We start from the raw sequence: 16,437 nt of genomic DNA on the forward strand, positions 1-16,437 counted from the left end.
TTTGAGCCGAGCTACTGTCCTCTTCACTTGTTCTGGGTGGGCACTGGGTTTCCTTCATATGTTTCTGCATTTGATTCTTTACTGCAGATATTATTAACTCAGGGATTTCTTTTTTCATTTCCAATCTGAGTTCCTCTATACCTTTCTGCAGCTGCTTCTTTATTTCAGAACCTGTTGATTCATTGATTTCAGCTGTGTGGTTCTCAATTTGTTCTGTGTTAGTGTCCTCTGCACTTGTTATGGGTGGGCTTGGGGTCTGAGATTGCATTTTGCTCCTTCTCATTGTCACTTAGTGTAGCGCTGTCTTCCAACTTTGTTGTAGAGCTTTGGTGCAGTTATAACCTTCGCACCTACTGAAATTCAAGTGTAGATCTACAAAGATTGGATTTATCCTGCTGTGCCTGGCTTGGGTCTGGCTGCTGTGCTCAGCTCCTTCCTGTTGCCACCCTTGGGAGTGAACCTGTTGTGCCCCTCTGGCAAGATGTTCTGTTCCTGGACTATCTGGGTGGCTTTGTCTCTACTCTCTCTGCAGAGAATGCAGCTGCAGTGTTTCACCCCAGGCCTGTAGTCCAGGCCTGAGCTGAGTCTGAAGGGGAGAAGGTGGAGTAGTGGGGAGAGGAAGCTCTCCCACACACTCACTGGGCCTGGGCTAGGACTGGATCTGAAGGTCCCCAGAACACGGCAGAAATTCTCACTGGGAGGTTGGGGTTGGGAGGGTACTGCAGAGTGGTGTGGGTGTCCCAAGGGGGTGGAAGAGAGTGTCACCCATGCTGTGCCTTGGCTTAGGCAGGCAGATCCCACCAGCACAGGGTAGCAGGAAGCTCTCCCACCTCTTCTTAATTTCTTATATATGTCTTTCTTTTTTATTTCTTCCAGTTTTATATGCATACATCTGGTAACTTGAACAATTAATTTTAAGACAACAGTGCAATATGACAAATACTGTGAAATTCATATTATTTTGTTTAGTGAAATTTGAATCATTTGTAATTTTTCTGTTTTAATACTATTTTGTAGTCTCTTCTTAAAATGAAATTTTTTTAAAACACACTCTGAACTTGGACTTATGAGCCATGTGGAAACTATTATGAATTTGGCAACTCTTAAAGATGGACTAAAATTTTGTATAAACAAACAGGCATGAGTGTTTTGGGGGGCAGAAGCATAATGTTACGGTTTATACCTAGATGTGCCACCACAGCTCTATGTGCTCACAGGGAGGGATTTGAAGAGGTGGTTGGACCCTGAAGGTGTGATACTTTTCAGTGGATCAGTCCATGGATGATTTTATAGCCAAATGTGATTGGGCTGTGAAGCCTCTTTGGAGCTGCATGGGGCATGGCCTGGAAGGTCTATTTTCTTCTTTCCTCCCACTATTCCTCTCTCCCTCTTTCCCTCTCTCCTTCTCCCTCTTTCCCTCTCTCCCTCTCCCTCTTTTCCCCCCTCTCTCTCTCTCCCTCCCCCACCTTCCCGTCTCCTTCCTACCACCATGCCATGAGCTATTCCTCCTATGCCATGCCCCTATGCTGTGTCTCCCTACCTTGGAGTCAACCAACTATGGGCTGGCATCTCTAAAAACTGTGAGCCAAAATACACCACTCCTCCTTAGCATTGCAGGTGTCAGAATTGTGACAAGAAGGTAACTAAGACAGCTGCTATTTTAAGCCACCAAGGTTTACAGTGAAGACGACCAGAACAGGCTATTATGAGAATTAAGTTAGAATTAATGCCCTAAAGCACTAGGAAGTGTGACTATTCCATTAATGTCAGCAGATTCACTTTCACTGCCTTCCCATTTGACACTGGAGCAGTTGGAATTCAGCGAGGCTCCCACAGAGCTGTAAAGTGGCACAGCCAGGATCCCAGCCCTAGGTCCCCTTGACTCTAGACTCTGCTCTTCCCATGGCCCAGACCACTGGAAGTCTTCTGGGAACAAAGGAAGTTCTGCCTTCCCCATGGCAGCTCTGCCTGGCTCTGGCTCAGGCTGCCTGCAGGAGGCTCACAAACCCTCCCCACCAAGACCATCACATCATTGGAAGCTCATTAACTCTTCCCAGAGTCCTGCAGAAGGATAGCAGGGAGTGGACACAGCAGCCAGCAAAGACGTTGCCCACTGTTCAGCCCTGCCTTCATGCTCCTGCTGTGCCTGGGAAGCTGCTTCTGTCTCTCAGAAGCTCCAGGGCCAGGGATGCAAGGTGCCTAGCTGGTGACTTTGAGCCCACTGTGAAATTCCTTGACCTAAAGGCCTTTCCATGGAATTCACATCGTCCTGCACCCTGAGCAATGGTGGAGTCCTATCACTGGCACCTACAAGACCAGACGTGCAGCTAACAGAAGACAGGGGCTCCCCATACCCAGCTGTGGGGCACAGGCAGATCTCAGACAGCAAAGTGAGGGCTGCTTTTCTCCACCTCTCCTTACCCTCACCCTCCTCTTCTTAGCATTCTCTCGCCTCATTCTTTTCTCTTCTTTCCTTTATGTGTATCATTCTCTTCCTCTCTCTCTCTCTTTATGTGTGCATGTGCATGTGCACACACACACACACACACACACACACACACACGCACACACACACGCACACACACACACAATTTCCATAACTGAAGCCAAGACACCCAGCCCAGCCAGCCAAGCTGCAGCCAGAGGCTGGGTCCCAGGAGCTGCTGGGGTCCAAGAAGTGCTGCATTGAGATCAGAGGCCCCAGGCCTTTCTTCCCCAAGGTCACCAGAGGAAAGGTTTAGAAGTCTAGGTCTCTTCCATCCCCATGGCCTATCCTGCCTTTGGCCATCCTTCAAGACCTGGATGAGAGGCCATGGCTAGGACCTTGTGACATCAAGTCTTCCTACTGCAGCAACTATAGTGCAGTAACAAAGATGAGGGCTGCAGACTCAAGATGTCATAGCTCCCCAGAACACTTCCTGCTGCCTCCTGAGGTCCCTTCCATACCACTGTCTCTGTTTCAAGGGCCAGAGGATGGGAACATGGTCTGGGATGCTCCACAGGACCCCAGAGGAAAAATTTATTATACGTGGGAGCTTATGTGACATTCCTGTGATCAGACAGTTCAAAAGGGGTGGGCAGAAATTAACTGTTTGTATTGTCCATGTCCACCACCACTCTCCTCTTCTACTCATGCCGGGCCTGAGCCTTCTGTCCTTTGTGTTTGGCAAGGAGCCCAAGATGAGCAGTGAGTTCTTGGTTCCAAAGGCCTGCCTGCAATGGATCACTGATGGTTTGGTTTCTCTTCTGCGCAGATCACTTTGGGATGAAAAAAGGAGGCACAGGAAGTGGCACTGTGGTGTATGGAAGCTGACAGAGATTCTTCAAATCCAGAAATCACTGCCTATATTTATCAATCTGAATGCCACAGAGGGAAGAGTACAGTGGGGTAGTGACCAAGAGCCCTGTGCCCTCCTGGCAGTCCTGACGACAGGCTCCAGGGAACACATCTGAATACCCGGAGAATGGCCCTGCTCCCAGAGAGGTGGCTTTGTGGGAATGCAGCCTGTGACCACTGGAAAAGAGGAGAAGCAGTTATTATGTCGAGAGAATCCCCTCCAAGCCCTGTGATCCTAGAAGGGCAGGACGTGTCACTGTGAATCCAGGAGGGAGTCCTAGGCAACGTCAGCCAGGAAAGTGGCCTGGCTACCTGGCCCAGGTCACACCTCAGCACTGGATTCAGATTCTAATCCACCCTACTCCAAAACCACCCTCTAGCCTCCATGGATGGGACAGAGGGAGGGAGGTACACTGGCTTCCTGGCAAAGCCTGTGTGTGCCAGTGCTGCTAGCAGGCCTAGACATTCACCCCAAAGCTGGGAGATTTATGTAGCTAATTTCCATTAGGACTAATGGAAGAAAGAAAAAGCTATTTTTCTTATAATTAGAAGAGAATTCAGCCTTCACAGCCAATGAGTCTAATATCTCAGCTTATGTAACAAAAGAAAGAGAAAGTAAATGGATGTAATTAGGGGAGAGAAGAAACATTTCAGACTACTGGCCACAGAAGTGGTGAAGCAAAGGTATAATACAATTTCAGATGGAAATAGCTCTCTCCTGTCAATCAAGGCAGACTGCAAATCCCCCATCATGGCCACCGCTTGTAGAGAGATGAACGGACCAGTTCTGTGCAGCATTTACATCATCTCTTAACACAGACAGACCATGTGACAGAGACTCTTTGTGCCCACTGCAGAGATTAAAAGCTTGAGGTTTGCCCTTGGCCTCAGCAGAGGTGTGGAGCTTGTGCTGGTACCTGTCCAGCCTTTTAAGAACTTGGAAGAACTCTGGGGGCTCACAGGACTCCGGCAAAATAACTGAGGTTCAGGGGTGGGGAGATAGCTCCACAGTCTAAGTGCCTTCTTGTCAAGCGCAAGGACCCAGGTTCGATCTCTGGTACCACATGCCGTGTGGCCCTGAGCCAAGCTGAGCGCCGAGACCGGGTGTGGTGGCACACGCCTGTAATCCCAGTGCTGGGGAGGCTGAGACAGGAGGACCACTATGAGTCCAAGCTGCATAGTGAGACCCTGTACCAAATAAATACTTTTTTAAAAAACTGAGGTTCACTCTTCTTGCATAGGTCCTGCTTTACCTTGATCTTAACCATCCAGCAGAAAAGTATAAAAAAATATATAAGAAGTAAAGCCATGCTGTTATGTTGAGCTGTAGGGGACTCAGGTCAACAATTTCTGACATTGCCAGTCAAGCGGAAGACCCAACACTATTATGGGCTAATGGACTCTTTCAAAATATTGTGCTGAATTTACACACCTATAATATTTAAATGATGGAACTTAACCAAAAAAAGGGGATACAGATAAATGTCTATTTTGTATCTGTGTATTCAAAGTGGTTAGGATAGATATATAGTTACATTCTCTTAATGAATAGAGGGATTTGTTCTGATGGTGTTTGTAAATAGGATAGCATGTCCACATCTTGTAGAGTAATTAACCACTGGGAGGAATGTATGCAGTGTGTTAATTATTGAAACTGTCCTACCAATTTGATTTGACACGGTCTCATTGCTATTTGTTTATCAATAAAATTATGGGGAAAAAATAAAAATAAAATAAAATTTTAAAAACTGAGGTTCACAGACACAGTGCACCTGGCCAGGCATAAGGATATCACCCATCACGAGGCAGGTAGCCAGCAGGTGCCGACTGCACGGCAAGCATGCACCCAAGCAGATATGCGACCAAGAAGAGATGATCTAGGAGTCGCACACCTCCTGCTCCACACCGAACCCACTCTCCACAGAGGACAAACTAGATCGATGTGTGTTGAATGAATGAATTCTCTCGAGGTCTCTACTCTGCAGCTGTTTCTCTGTGCCTGCCCGCAAGAGTTCCAGCAGGGTCACAAAGAGGGCAAGCGGCAGCAGCAGCCTGGAGCTCATGGACTTGCACTGTCAACCTGTGCCTCAGAGATGGTGTCTTGCTAGCACCCAGCTCACTTCTGGTCCTGCAGCCCTCTGAGTCCCTGACGGCCACTTGTGCTAGACAGCTACGAAAGTGTCAGCTAATGAAGTATTGATTTTTTTTCCATAATTTTATTGAGAGACAAATAGCAATGAGACAGTTTCAAATCAAATTGGTAGAACAGTTCCAATAATTAACACTTTGCATACTCTCTTCCTAGTGGTTATTTGCTGTACAAGATGTAGACATGATATCCTATTTACAAACACCATTAGAACAAATCCCTCTATTCATTAAGAGAATGTAACTATATATATCTATCCTAACAATTTTGAATACACAGATACACAATGAACATTCATCTGTATCCCCTTTTTTGTTTAGTTCTATCATTTGAATATTATAGGTGTGTTAACTCAGCAAAATATTCTAAAAGAGCCCAGTAGTCCATAATAGTATTGGGTCTTCTGCTTGACTGGCAATGTCAGAAATTGTTGACCTGAATCCCCTACAGCTCAACATAACAACATGGCTTTATTTCTTATACTTCGTTTTTATACTTTTCTGCTGGATTGTTAAGACCAAGATAAAGCAAGACCTATGCAACAAAAGTTGTAGCTTTTGGATCGGATAAGGTCAGTGAAATCCCCTCAGGATTTATCCTGCAATCCTGTACCTCAGATTGTAGATCCTTTGTCAATGTCAGCCATGTGGTTGAGTCACCGCCATTGCTTGGCCAATGTGCTCTCTGTGAAAGCCTGAGAGAATGTTTTCTCTCCATGTGACTCTCCTTAGGCACACTCTACATCATCGATCACTTTCCTCTTTGGCCCCACAATCTCCTTGATCAGAAAATTAGGGACACTACTGAGTTACATGATGGTACAGTACAAGATCTCATATGCCCTGAGTCTTAATTGACCTTGGAAGGCTAGGGACATCATATCATAGTGATATATGTGTGCCTATATTTATACCAGCACAATTTGTGATAGCCAAATCTTGATTTTTTTTTTTTAGAAGCAAAAATTGCAAGTATGGCTGCAATCGATAGCCAAGGAGAGAGAGAAATGAAAGCAAAGTGAGAACCCTGTCCCTCGGAATCCTCCAGCACTTCTGCGCAGCCTCACAAGGCCTCTGCTTTACTCCTAGGGGGAATGAGGTTGGGATGGAAGAAACACACAGGAGGTGCCAGTGAGCTGTGCGTTATGTGCCCATGCGGCACCACAGACCTAGAACAGAATTTTGCTCTCCTGTGGCTGAGGAAGTCGGTGTTCAGAAAGAGTAAGTCCCTTGTCCACCATCACACAACCACTGAGTAACAGAACTGGGACTTCAGCCTGTGTAACTTTGTAACGTGGGTTGTTCATGTTACCTTAAAAGCACACCCTGAAACACTGGCTTGTAGGCTCCCTGCAGAGGTGCATCTTGTTACAGCTTGATCTGACACATCTCTCCACAGGCTCCTGTGTTTAGAGTGAGGACTTTTGGAATGTGATTAGACCATGGGCATGCTACGTTCATCAGTGTTTAGCGCACTGATGAGTTCAAAGCTGAATGCGATACGTGGACAAGTTGGGTCACCGGGAGCACGGCTTTGGAGAGTACATCTGGTCCCAGTACTCCTCGAGTTCCTGGCTGCCACACATTGAACAGCTTTCCTCTGCCTCATCCTTCTGCTGTAACATTTCTGCTTTATAACCGTGCCCTGTACCCCCTTGAAACTGTGAGGTAAAATCAACCTTTTCTCCTTGAAGGCTGTCCCTAAGGAAGACCAGCCAGAGGACAGCTCTGTAGCCCACAGGAAGAGAAGGAAGGGCCTGAGGCAGCCAGGAGCAGTGGTCTACGGTGCACACCAGTGGTCCTCACTACAACAGGCTGAGGCAGGAGGGTCACTGGAGCCCAGGTGTTCAAGAGCATCCTGGAAAACATCACAAGAGAAAGAAGAGGAGCTGGCAGAGTTTATACACTCGCTCACTGAGTAGTGACGAGCATCTGCTATATCTGTATACTAAGCACTAGAGCACGCATAGGGAAAATAAACGTAAGCATGAGTAGACGCTCCCTGCCTTCACTGAACTTATGCACAGTGGTGGACGGGCATTAACCAAAGAAGCATATGGAAAATCTAAAGCTTTTTTTTTTTTTTTTTTTTTTGTATTTTTTAGGGAAGGGTCTACAGGGTATTGAGGGTCTCACTACTAGATCAGACTCGTAGTGATCAGCCTGTTTATAGTTTCCCAAGAGCTGGGATTTCAGGCATGTGCCACCACGCTGTCTCAATTGCCATCTCAGTGCATTCCAGGGGCAGGGCCGGCATGGCAGGCCCAGGGATGAACCCCCAGCTCCCCCGTGCCTGCTTGAAGGTGGTTTAATCTGCTGAGCTATTTGGCCAGCCCTTCACATGGAAAATCCAAAATCTCAGCCCAGGGCCAGGGATATAACGCATCTGCTTAAGAGCCCTGCCTGGCAAGCACAAGGTCCTGAGTTCAATCCCCAGTTTAAAAAATACATATATGTAAATTTTTAAAAAATTAAATAAAATCTCATCCAGACGTAGGCCCCCAGAGGAGAGGGACAGGAACTAGAATTGCATGGTGGGGGAAGGTGAGCTGGTCTGGGGCCCCCGTGGGACCTTGTGGTGTGGCCCATGGCCATGCTTGACAGGTAAGACATCACCCCTCAAGGGTTCATGGAGATGGCCTACTCTCAGCTCCAAGACAGCCATTTGTCATAGAAATGTGGAGTAAATGAACCTGGGACAATGCCTTGACCAATGGGAGAAAGAAATTGGTGGGTAGAACTCCCACTTCCTGTGCCTTAGATTGTCTACACAGTCCTCTACCCAGCAAGACCAAACTGCCCTGTGGCAGCAGTAACCAGCTTAGAGGACACCCCCACCTTGTGAGCTTGTCTCCCCATCTAGGCCCCTTATTTGCTGCTTGTCAGCATCACTTCCCAAAAAATGCACCAGTGCCCCACTTTGAATCAATTCTGATTTAGGGTGAGATAGACTATTGAGACAGGAAAGTGAGAAACCAAGGGTAACTGGGGGTACATGACAGAAGGGTGCCACCAAAATTGTTCCCCCACTCCCTCACACAAACTCATCCCAGTGTGAACCTATCTGACTGTTCACTCCTTCTCTCACCCCTCACATTCAGCTCTCTCTCCATTCCCTCCAGGATGGCAGGTTCATGAAGTGTGAAAAGAGACACTCCCTGTGAGCTCAGCACACTGCCTTCACTTTGTACAGGAAAAGCTCCATTTTCCTCCAAGACAATGAACATCCAATAAGGAGTCCAATAAGGAATGTCAATAGATTGACCTAAACTCAGACTTCCTCAGGGGTCAACCACCTGGGGAGACCAAGGTTATGATTAGGGTTACTCACAAGGAAAACTTAGGGTTGAGTTAGGTTTAGGATTAGGGTTAGGTTTCAGCTAGAACTTGGGCTAGAGCTAGAGCTAGAGTTAGGGTTAGGGTTAGGGTCCAGGTTAGGGATTAGGGCTAGTATTAGCTAGGGTTAGGGTTAGCATTAAGGGTACTGATAGTGTTAGGTTAGGGTTAGGTATAGCATTAAGGCTATGGCTAAGGCTATGCCTAGTGTTAGGGTTAGTATTAAGATTCAGAATAGGATTAGGTTTATAATTGCCTAGGCTTAGGTTTGTGTTTCAAGCTGCGGGTAGTGTTAGGGTATGGCTATGGTTAGCTTTGGGCTTAAGTTTAGGAGTTAGTGTTAGCATTGAAGAAAGGGGTTGGGTTATTTTTATCTTTAGATTTAGGATTTGGGTCAGAGTTTTGGCATGTATATCATTAAGATTAGGATTAAGATTTGTTTTAAATCTAGGGCTATGTTTTGGACTATGGCTAGAGGTGAAGTAGGGCTATGATTAGTGTTAGATTTAGGGGTATGATTAAAGTTAAAAATATGATTAATTCTAGTAATAGGTCTAGAGCTAGAGTTAGAATTAAATTTGGGGATAGGTGTAAGATAGAATTAGATTGAAAGTTATGGTTAGAATTTGGAAGCCAGGTGTAGTGGTGCATGCCTATAATCCTAGCACTTGGGAGGCTAAAACAGGAGGGTCATTGCAAGTTCAAGACTAACCTGGTCTACAAAGTGAGCTCAAGGCCAGCCTGAACTGCATAGGGAGACCTTGTCTCAAAAAAAAAAGAATTTGTATTAGGGTTAAGGTTAGCATCAGGGATTTGCACTATGGCTAAGGCTAACAAGTAGGGTTAGGGTTAGGGTTAGGGTTAGGGTTAGGGTTAGGGTTAGGGTTAGGGTTAGCATCAGTGCTAGGACGAGGGCTATAGCAGAAATTAGGCTGAGGATTACATTTAATGTTGGGCTAGGGTTTGCATTTGTTTTGGACTGGCATTTAGTTTGGGTTTAGCAATAGGTTTAAACATTGCATGAAGCCTATCACTAGTTTTGCATTTAGGTTTAGGATTAAGGATAGTGCTGTGTTGGAGTTAAGGATTAGGGGTTAGAGTTAATGCTGTCCAGGGTAAGAATTAGATCAAGGGTTAGGTTTAGGACTTGGGTTAGTGTTAGGACTTGGGCTAGGTCTAGGGCTAGATCTAGGGCTTATCTTAGGGTGAGGGTTATATTTAGGGTTAAGGTTAAATATTAGGGTTAGACTTAGCACTACAGCTAGAGTTAGGTTTAGGTCTAGGACTAAGTCTACAAATTTTTTGTTTGTTTGTTTCTTTATGAATTTAGAACAGGGTCCACCGAGGGGTACAGGGTCTCACTTTGTAGATCAGCCTTCTAGTGATCCTCCTGTTTTCAGCCTCCCAAGTGCTGGGATTATAGGCAAGTGCCACCACATCCAGTCTCTATCACTGTTTTAGCATGCCCCAGGGGGCAGGGCTGGCATGACATGCCAGGGATTGAGCCCTGGCTGCTGCACTCTGCCTAAGCAAGTGCTTTAGTCCACTGAGCTATCTTACCAGTCCTTAAGTCTACAATTATGATTAGAATTAGGTCAAGCGGCTATGGGTAGGCCTAGGGTTAAGGTTAGACTTAGCATTAAGGATAGGGTTAGGATTAGGGTTGGGTTAGGGTAGGGTTCTAGTTAGGGCTAGGGGTAGTGTTAGAGTTCGGATTTGGGTTAGGGCTAGAATTAGGCCTAGTGCTAGGGTAAGGGTTATGGTTAGGATTAGAGCATTGGGTTCCTTTCTTCTATAAAAGAGCATAGTTCATCCCTTTTCAACTCCCAAGTGTCTCTCAACCTAGAAATGCAGCTTTATAAAATCAAATCTAGTTTTACTTCTCATTTCACAGCTCTTTGTAGTGCTCATCATTCTCACTGGCAGTCACTGTAGCTTCTTCTCTGATCCCTGCTTCCAAGTGTGAGTAGCTGCATTTATTGCACTTCTACTAAATGCTAAATGTTTTCTGTTCTTTTTTTTCTGATCTGTTCTAGTGTCTCATAAGAACCCCATAACGCATAAGGTGCTACTATCAGCCTTATGTGTGAAATGAGAAAACCTAGACGCGGACAAGTAGTACGTCGTTTGGTCAACATGGTGGAAAGTAGAAGGTCACTTTTGTCACTCATTACCTCGAGGCTTTACAGGAAGTGGTCAGCTAAGTCACTTTATATTGGATCCACAAATAGTGGTTTAAGTTCTATTCTGGGGTCAGCAAGCCCAGAATGAGAAGCTAGCCCCACTTGAGCGATTATACAATTGGGACAAGTTGCTAGCACCTGCGATGGTCTGTGTCCAAGTCTGGGTCTCCAGGCCATGTTTCCAACTGACCTGTCCTGCACATCCTCTGCTTCTCTGTGTGTTTTCCCCTTACATTCCATAAGTACCCATTATCCATTTGGTTTTACTCTCAGTGTCCCCCAGACTCTCTGTCCAAAGCAGTTCCTAGTACTGCCATCACCATTCTCATCATTTTCACTTCAACACAGTCTTTAAGTCCCCAGACTAAGCACTTTCTAGAATCATAAAGAGGCCTAATTTTAAAATAGAGTTAGAAATGCATGCATAAGGGTAGAAATGTGGTGAATATTCTCCATCCACAAAGCAAAATTGCCTTCTGGGGTTATACATTTGTTTTGATAATCTCTTGCCGAGTAATAAACCATTCCAAAAATTAATGGCTTAAAACCACAGCGGTCTATTTTATTCACAGACATACAATTTAGTTAGCGCTCAGCAGAAGCAGCTCATCTAGATTCCATGCAGCACTTGCTGGAGTAGCGAGATCAAGGGAAAGAACATAACTCCCATGCTAGTGAGTTGAGGCTTTCTCTCAGCTGGAAGCTTTGAATTGGGCAGGCATTCCTCCTCCAATGGGACCCCACAGGACCTTCAGGCTTCCTCACAGCATGGCAGCTGTTTCCAAGAGCCAATACAATGCAGATGTATGTGACATTTTCGTGAACCAGCTTTGAAAGGCATTTACCATCACTTCTGCTTTGCTTAGTTGGCCAAGGCCATCCAACACCAAGGCCGTCCAGATTCACGAGAACACAGTTATATGTGTCCATGAGCCAGTAAGGCCCCGGCACACAGTCTGGAGATACTGTTGCAGCTATCTTTGAGAAATATAATCTGCCACTATTTGCATAATAGAAATCCTGTGATCTCCTGCTGTTGACTTAAGAGTTTCCAGTTGCTTCTTACAACACTGAGGTTGGTACAGACTCCACAGAGGTATAGAATCTGGTAGCCTGGGATATTGAGAGCACAGTGGCAGGCTTTGTGATGATGTTGGGTCTCAGAGAATATCAAAGGATCCCTCCAAGCCCCAGGCAAGATCAGATCAAAAGCCTTTCCTCCCACCCTCTTTGTCTTGTGGGTTACCATGGTGATAGGAAGGCTAGAATTGACAAGCACCTGGAGAAATTATCATAAGTTGGAGCTTAGACGATGTGTCAAAGGTCACCTACATATATCCATCAGGCTCGGGTGTGTGGCAAATGCTGGAGCTCAGGATTGGAAAGCAAAAGTAGCTGAATTACACTTCCTAAGGCTCTGCTGACCAGAAGTCCTCTATCTTCTTTTCCATGATCTGGGCATCCAAAGAGAAGGCTGCTGTTCCCTAGACAGCAGCCCCCTCTGAGAAGTCTTTTATGGTCCTCCAAGTAAGACCCAGCACAGGGCACAGTTGCTAGCCATACGTGAGGTACTCATCCTGGATTGTAAAACTGAGCTGACGATCTCCACCTTTTTCTACCTACAGTATTCTTGTCAATTTTTCAGAATCCTATACTCCCCTTCTCTTTTTTTCTAGTAATGGGGCTGGCACCAGGGTATTTGTATTGAGCTATATCACCAGCCTTTCTTTCTTTCTTCCTTTCTTTTTTTAATATTGAGGCAGGATCTTGTTAAGTCCCTAAGTTACCCAGGCTGGCCTCAAACTCATGATCTTCCTGCCTCCAAGAACATCAGAGCTGCTTGAAAAAGCCAGGGCTGAAGAGCACGTACAAACTTAACCTTGCCCTGTGATTGGACAGTTATTTCCTTTTTTCCTTATTGTAAACGATGTTGTCATGCGATAAAGATGAATAAAACCTTATCTACATTTCAGATTATTCCCTGGGGCTAAATTCCAACTTTGGAAACTACTGAATAGAAGAATATGAACATACTGAAGGCTCTTGATTCAAAACAGAAGTGGCTCTCTAAAAAGGAGGCAATTTTCTCACTGTAGATGCATTTTAAATGGCAATGCTACTAGTAGTAATAACATCTGTAATAATAATAGTAACATAATATAGCACTCCCCATGTATCCTCTTAAATTCTTGACATGAATTATTCTACTGAATCCTCTTAACTACCCGGTAAATGAAGCACTTCATTATCTCCATTTGCAGGCAGGGAAACTGAGAGAAACTGTCCTTATCCAAGGACACATAGCCAAAAGATAGCTGGCCAGGATTCAAACTTGGTTTTAACACAGCAACGTACAAGTATACCTTCCTTCTTTATCTGTTACCCATAGAGAATGTAGGTCTCATCCCTTCATCAACTGCTATGGTATAAATCTAAGCTGTCCCCACACACACAAAAGTGTCAAGTGTTTGGAAGGTGACTGGACCATGGAGTGAAATGCTGCTGAGTTCGTAGCTGATTGTGCTATGAGGAGGTAGGATCCAGATGGAGGAGGGTCCCTGGGGGCCGACCTGGCCATGTGCATTCTTGTCTCCAGTTTCTCCCTTTTCTCCGTACTCCTCACTACCACAAGTGAAACACAGTTCTTTCCAAGGCCCTTCTATGTCATTTCTACCTTGGAGTCAGTCAACCACAGGCTTAAACTGAGAACCAAAATAAATGTCTCCTCCTTTAAGTTGCAGTGTTAGGTATTCTGTCCCAGTGACAAGAAAGTGACTAAGACAGTAACTCACGTGAGGCCATTTGGTGACCTCCAATCTCCACAAAGCTGCATGGATCTCCCCAGTGACAACTAGTCCTGTGGCTAGGGCCCCATTCCCTAGAAGCAGAGCCAGGATGGGAATTGCAGACCGTGATTTACAGCAGCAGGGTCCTTAAGAGAAGCAGAAAGGGAACAACTGAGTTAAAGGAAAATCAAGGGAGGTGTGACCTCAGGTCAAGTGGCACCAAGGCCTGATCTATCTTGCAGGCTGGGAGCATTCGATGAACCATTACCAGTGCTGTCCCACAGATGAGATAGCATGACCTCCTGGTGAAAATGGCCTCTGTTGCCAAGAACAATTCCCTGAAGACAATTCCCTGAGCAGCTGAGAGCTATCATCAGCCCCCATCCACAATAACTTGGAGAGGGATGAAGGGGGGCTGGGCAGAGCATCAACAGAGTGTCCTACATTGCAGGGCTGCCCACTGCTGGGCAAAGGCATAAACTACAAGCCTGAGTTCAGGCCTCCCATAGGTCCATCCTCACCCTCCTTGGCTGTGTGGCAGGTGTACTGCCACTGAAGACTTCCCCACTGGATTCCCTCACCTGACTCAGATCTGGTATAGTCAGCAGAGTGGGGCTGGAAAACCCCAGGGAGATAGAAACCCAGTAAGTGGAAGCTGGAATGCCTCCTCTGTGGCTCATTTCACAGTGTGGAGGAAAGAAGGGATTCCTGGGGGATCTTTGGAAGATGGCCTGCAGAAGCAACTCCTCAAAGGAGTGAGGAGAAGGAAAGAGTCATTGTTCCCCCAAAGCCTTGTCCCAGCCCATGTTCCCCATCTACTAAACCTTGCTGGACCTCAAGGAAATAAATATCAATCCCAGGGAGGTCCTACCCTGATGAATTTCAACAAATCATGAGGAAAGCTTAGTTATAAGCAACCTCCATGCAGGGAGAGAACAACTCTCAGAGGAGGGGCTTTCAGGAAAGATTAAAGAAGTAGTCAATAAGCCTGAGTCTAAGGGTGCAGGAATAGCAAAAGGCAAGAAGGACATTCCAGGCAGACAAAGTGACATGACCAACGAGTAGGGTTGTGGACAAACAGAGGGACTTGGGAGACCCAAGGTTTCCACCTTCAATTTATATTTGAGAAAACTGAAACTCTTTCATGGCCTTCTCTACTCAGGAGAACCAAAGAGCTCAGTAGATGCTCAACTCAAGACAGAAGCTTCCAAACAAGAGGGATCAAGGACCCAGCCCTTGTTCAGGATAAAGGCCTAAAAGCTCACTGTATGGTCATTCACGGAAGTCTGTGTTTAAAGGCTGAAGTAACTGGAGAGTGATGTCCGAAAGCAGTGGTGAGGGCTGGATCTCTTCACCTATTTATTCGGTTGAGGTTGAAAGCCTATTGGTCGATGCCAGCCACATCGGGGATAGGTCATTCCCTTCAGTTTGCTGGCCTGAATCATCCCCAGACACAGTTGGAACTTTGTTAATCTGCTAGATGTTCCTTAATCTATTCAAGTAAATATTTCATGATTAATATCATAGATAATGAAGAATATCATGAAGAGCTAACATCATCCTCAAGCACAATTCTCTCTCTCTTTCTCACACACACATGCACACACACATTCATGCACACACACACACACACACACACACAGATTAATATAATTCTTTTTTTGGACTTATGTGCAAACATGATAAGCATAGAATTCTTTATCCTATTTTTTAAAATATAATCTAATTTTTAAATGTTTTTTTATCATATTATGTAGGGACTTAAAGTTCAACATATCAATACTTGATGAAAAATACCTGTTCCTTATTATGCCTAAGATGTTTGAAATGCAGTGAGATAGTGATGTTAAGATTGATAGCCCAAATCGTTTGATAATAACAATAAGCTTTTCTTCTGGATGGTTAACAACCTAAGTTTGCAGACCAAATTAGAGAAAAAGGAAGGATACAAGGAAAGCCAACATTTTGGCCCTAACCTTCTAAGGTCGATTAAGACTCAGGACATATGAGAACTTGTACTGTAACGTCATGTACCTCGGTAGTGTCCCAAATTTTCTGATCAAGAAGATTATGGGGCCAAAGAGGAAAGTGATCGATGACGTAGAGTGTACCTAAGGAGAGTCACATGGGGAGAAGACACTCTCTCAGGCTTTCACAGAGAGCACATTGGCCAAGCATTGGCCGTGACTCATCCACATGGCTGCACTGATGAAGGTTCTACAATCTGAGGTACAGGATCTCAGGACAAATCCTGATGGCATTTCACTGACCTTCTAAGACCAAAAAGCTACAACTCTTCTTGCATAGGTCCTGCTTTACCTTGGTCTTAACCATCCAGTAGAAAAGTATGAATTCGAAATATAAAAAATAAAGCCATGCTGTTAAGTTGAGCTGTGGGGGACTCAGGTCAATAATTTCTGACATTGCCAGTTAAATATAAGACCCAATGCTATTATAGGCTACTGGACTCTTTTAGAATATTTTGCTGAGTTTACACACCTATAATATTCAATAATGTAACTTAGAAATAATGGGGTATACCGATGAATGTCCATTTTGTATCTGTGTATTCAAAGAGGTTGGGATAGATATATAGTTGCATTCTCTTAATGAATAGAATGATTTGTTCTAATGGTGTTTGTGAATA

The sequence above is a fragment of the Octodon degus genome, unplaced genomic scaffold (genome assembly GCF_000260255.1).
Source record: "Octodon degus isolate 3935 unplaced genomic scaffold, OctDeg1.0 scaffold00021, whole genome shotgun sequence".
Taxonomy (NCBI): domain Eukaryota; kingdom Metazoa; phylum Chordata; class Mammalia; order Rodentia; family Octodontidae; genus Octodon; species Octodon degus.